This window comes from Cynoglossus semilaevis, chromosome 7 (genome assembly GCF_000523025.1).
Source record: "Cynoglossus semilaevis isolate Cse_v1.0 chromosome 7, Cse_v1.0, whole genome shotgun sequence".
Taxonomy (NCBI): Eukaryota; Metazoa; Chordata; class Actinopteri; order Pleuronectiformes; family Cynoglossidae; genus Cynoglossus; species Cynoglossus semilaevis.
The window spans coordinates 11,841,355-11,846,056 of NC_024313.1; the positions used below are offsets into that span (position 1 = coordinate 11,841,355).

The 4,702-nt window shown below is 43.3% G+C and overlaps 1 long non-coding RNA gene across 2 annotated transcripts in view; it reads left to right on the forward strand.

Annotated features, from left to right (window-relative positions):
• The window catches only part of LOC103381208 (uncharacterized), a 46,766-nt gene extending 42,411 nt beyond the window's left edge, over positions 1-4,355 (forward strand). For both annotated transcript variants that reach the window (XR_003050132.1, XR_003050133.1), the window contains 2 exons: positions 1,792-1,945; positions 2,719-4,355. This is a non-coding gene — a long non-coding RNA (uncharacterized LOC103381208). The remainder of the gene's footprint in view (positions 1-1,791; positions 1,946-2,718) is intronic.
• Positions 4,356-4,702: the final 347 nt, after the last annotated feature.

Below are 4,702 nucleotides of genomic sequence, written 5' to 3' on the forward strand. Positions count from 1 at the left end.
CTCATATTTGCACTCACACCTTCTTGTCCAGTTTGAGTCAACCATTAACCTAATCTGCATGGGGTTTCTTTTGTTTTGAAGGAAATCAGAGAAAAAACACCACCAACACCAGGAGGAAGGGCCAAACTTCAGACCATGTGGTGATCAAACCCTGATCATTTTACTGTGCGACAGCAGCCCCAACCCTCCAACCTCCGTGCGATCCATCTTCTAAAGCCTGAAGGAGTTGAACATGATCGCTGCAGAACATCATATTTGAAGTGAAGCAGAACAGAACATGATTGCACGTGTTTTTCTTGTGTTGTGAAGTGACGGTTCCATCAAGTTGAGGAGCTGTCAGACTCCCTCACAGGCCAGTGTATCACCCCCCCCCCCCCCCCCCCCCGTATCACCCCCCCTCCCCCCCTCCCTCCCAGTTCCACTGTTTTTAATACCCATGCAGCTTGAAGCTGACCTCAGCCACAGACGGAGATTAGCACCTGAAACACGTAAATGGCAGCTCCCTTCAGAGAGCTGTCAGTGGAGGCACGGAGCGGCCACGGGGAGGTATCTGTGAAGTAGCCAAATGGAAACTTTCTCCCACTGTTTGGAAACGAGGAAAACACTCTCTCTCTCTCACACACACTCACACTTCGACCACATGAGGAGGAGAGCTGAGTTTCACGGTGGTGAGACCTGTGATGGTACCAGGCTGTGCAGCCCTTCAAACATCAATCTTCCTGAAAATCAAACAGCTGTGCACGACCGTCGACCCGCCGCCAGCTCTTCAACATCTCCAGACAGATTCATAATCCGTCATGCAGTGTTTAAAGAATGTGTCCGGTGACAGAAATTACACATTTTGGACAGTTCTGAGCGATAAATGTCACGTTTGACATTTTCCTTCTCGCGTCACGTGCCTCAGGAATTTTCATCATCCTTAACCTACTTCTGTTTTTTTACTGTTGCTCCCAGTTCCCCCGGGGCCACGGAGCGTTATCGTCTGCTCATCATCACTCGTCTTCTTCTTCTACCTTTTCTTCTACCTCTTTCACTTCCTCTCCTTCCTATTCCTACTTTGGTTATTCCTCATTTTCTACATCTTTTTTTTACTTCTTTTCTTCCACTTTTTCTGCTACATTTTTTTTCTTCTTTTACTACTACTACTTCTACCTCATCTTTCCATCTTTTTCGTTTACTTCCTATTCTGCCTCTATTCTTTCTATTTCTACTACTATTATTCCTCAACTTCTATTTCTTGTTCTGCTACAGTAGTTATTCTGCGTCTACTACATTTTCTACTTTTTCTTATTTTCCTAGATCTTTATTTTCTTATTCTACCTCTTCTTCTTTTTCTACTTTTAATTCTGTCTTCTTATCCTTCATCTATTTCTTCTACTTCTACTCCTTGTTTTTTTTTCCTCCTCTTCTAACTGTGGTCTTCAGAAGTGGAGGCGTCTGCTGCTCAAAGACAGTAATGATGTTGTGAAATCTGATTGCAAAATGCTTTAAAACCACACAGCCTGCAGGAACCTGCCTTTAATTCTGATGTTCAACTTTTAACATTCCTAATTTTCCAAACACAGACAGGGAAAAAATGCTGCTTCTCTAAATATTGTGCTGTTTGCATTCACGGTCGCATGCATACACGGCTGCATGCTTCAGAATTCCACCTTCGTCCAAAACCACATATGAAAGCAGGGACTTTCTGCCCGGCCTGGGCAGAGAGTCAGCACCACTGTGGCACAGACGGCCATTGGTCAGGGCAGGATGGTGATGTTTGTTTATGAATATGTTCAGTCTTCTTTACAGTGTGCAACTGTGGCGCGTTGACTTCATCCCCGAGTGCTGGGAACCGAACAGCTGACCTCCTGTACGGTGCCGCTCTTGCATGTCTCCTGTTGGCCTGCAGGTCAGTCAGCGCGCTGGGATCCTGGAGCAGCTGACACATCGATGCGTCTGTGAGGTAAAGTGTAAAACCCTCAGGCTCTTGGTACCGTTTTAGAGAAAACAAGTTGCTTCACACAACCTCGGCGTGTCAGACTGAGCCCAGGTGAAACACTGTCCTTTGGCCGAAAATCATGACTGAAATTCACACAGCGTTTTGACCATTTCCAAGAGCAATTTTATTCTCTTTCTGAACTTTGTGCTGTTTCTAAGATGCACTGCAGCAGGTGTCTTCAACCTGTGGTCACCTGTTAGCAAACAAACATTTAAGATATTTACCAGGGGATGAAAATAAACGAAAAATCAAATATTTCTCCATCCATCTCATCCCGACCTGCAGACGTTTCAGTCTCTTATTAAACAATAAACAGAGTTTTACAGGGTTTTAGACAATTGAATAATGGAGCAGTTTAATGACATCATCTTTGGTGATTGGACGGCTCGCACAGATGAAAGTCCATATTTGTCTTTTTTCATTACGCTCGACATAAAACTTTAAAACAAGTCCGTTTAGACGTGAAGTAATCGGCTGTTTGGACGAGCGTCAGGCCGTAAACGGAGCAATAACGTTATACAGCCGTGTAAAAGTGAACATGTTCGCAAACAGCGTCTAATTTAAACACACATCTGACGCTGAGCAACAATATCGCTCATTTGGACAAACCTGACCGGTGTTGGCTCTGCTCTTGTGGTTTTGACTCCTCTGGAAAATATGTGGCTCTTTAGTCTCTGAGCGCTGCGCTTGGTTCAGATGCTCTTCTGTGACTGTGTCTGTTTAATATTTGTTCCCAGGCAATAGCACATACACACCGGTTTCAAACAGTCGCATGTTGCTGCTGGAGACGACCGGTGAGAACAGTGAGGCCTGCGGTGGAACTGAACCAGCGCTCCTTGACTTTGGATGGAGCCCAAACGGTGCCAAACTGAACTGTGGCTTCTTTGCTTCTGCTTCTGCTGAAATGTGTGAACTTTCCAAGCGGCCGTGGGACGAGTGCCGGACGATCTGAGGCTGTATTTCTGCTCCAGTTCCATCAGAACCTTGGTGACCGTAGCAAACCAGCTGGTTAACGCAACCAACTGAACAGAAAGTGAGCGGAGCTTCTTATGCCGTTGCGGAAACGATAAACATTTCCTGCGTATAAAAGGTCACTTAAAGTGAGTAAATCTGTTTACGTGTATCAGTTAAAGCCGTCTGATGCTGACGGGACCGTCGGTGCGTGTCGAGCTCTAACCCACACGGTCGCCCTCCCTGTAGGTAAGAGGTAAATTTAATTTGTACTTCTGCAGATTTATTCCATCACTCAATCCGTGGAAGTGACATTTGGAAAACCTCTCTGGTGTTGGCCCCTGCCCGTCAGCTTTAGCGATCATAAAGTAGTTCCATAGTTCCAAAATGGCTTTTCTCGGAAGTGTATAATTTGCCTTTTGAACCTGGCAAGTGGCAACTGCAAAGAATCAAAGTGGGTTTTTCTTAACTTGCAGTAACCGGTAACGACCTCCAAAATAAACTGAACGCAGCTTCAATCTGGAAACCTACTGTTCGCAGCAGCTGGAGCCAGAATTGATCTTTGTTTCCAAAGCTAGCTTAAGGTCTTCTTCAGCAAATAACTTCAATAATTCTTCAACAAAAAAACAAGTCATAGACATCAACAATTTTATCTTAAAGCTCGCTTTTCTTAATAAATATGAAATTTGTTTCAAGTGGACCATCAGACTGGTGATTAGAGGAGCTAAATCTGGCCAATGACAGTAAAATCGCTTGTGGAAAAAATATTTTGACTAATAACGACAGATGTTAGCAATTTTTGCATAGATCTGGTATGTTTGAGCCAAACATTTCTTGTAGCCAGCCCCTGCTGGCCAGTATTAGTATTACAGCCAAACTGGCAGTTGGCTTCGAAACAAAGTTTGGGAGGAACAGCCGTGGTTTATATACAGCGGTCGTTCCAACTGCCATCACTGATCCTTATTTAAATGTCTAAAAATTGTATAATAAGCTGCTCCCATTTTGTCCCAATTTAAATCTCAACATTACTAATATAACATGAACAAAGTGTTTTGTAATAAGATATATCACATTAACATTTTGACATAATTAATGCTTATAAAGCCAAGGGGTCACTAAAGGTCATCAACCAAAAAAAATCAAAAGGTTAGCTTTAAAAGTTCAGCAAGAAGTCTAAAATATTACTGTGATCCAATTTATTTGACCCCAGTAAAAAACATTTTTTCTCTAACTTCATGCATTACGTGACTTTTCTTGTAACAGTACAGTCCACGGTGGATAGCTCTATCTGACAGAAGTTGGCAGCAAATCCCTCTGTCAGGACCCTCATCTGGGTGGTCAGCACTTAAAGACGTGCGGTGTCATCTAGTGGTGCAAAACCAAAAGAAAAAAACTGCACAAATTGCACAAAAGTCAAAGAAGATCCAAACATATGGCAGTATGTTGAGAAATCTGTAAGAAATAGTTCAGTACAGTGGTTTGGTATCTGGCTTATTTATGGTACTTTGGCTCCATCTAGTGGCACAATATGGTCATCACCGTTATGCCTCTGAACTGGGAAAGAAAATCAAATGGTGTGCTATTGGCACTTTGAGAGACAACAAAATAAGGGGGGGGGGGCATTGCATTTGACGTTGATTAAATGAAATCTTAATTATAATGTCAGTCGTGAATAAGTGGTTCCTGCTGTGTTTATTCCCTTGGGAACATCACCTTTCGACCGACTGAGTCTGAACATTCAGTTCACTTGGAGAATTTCCCTGACTCCAT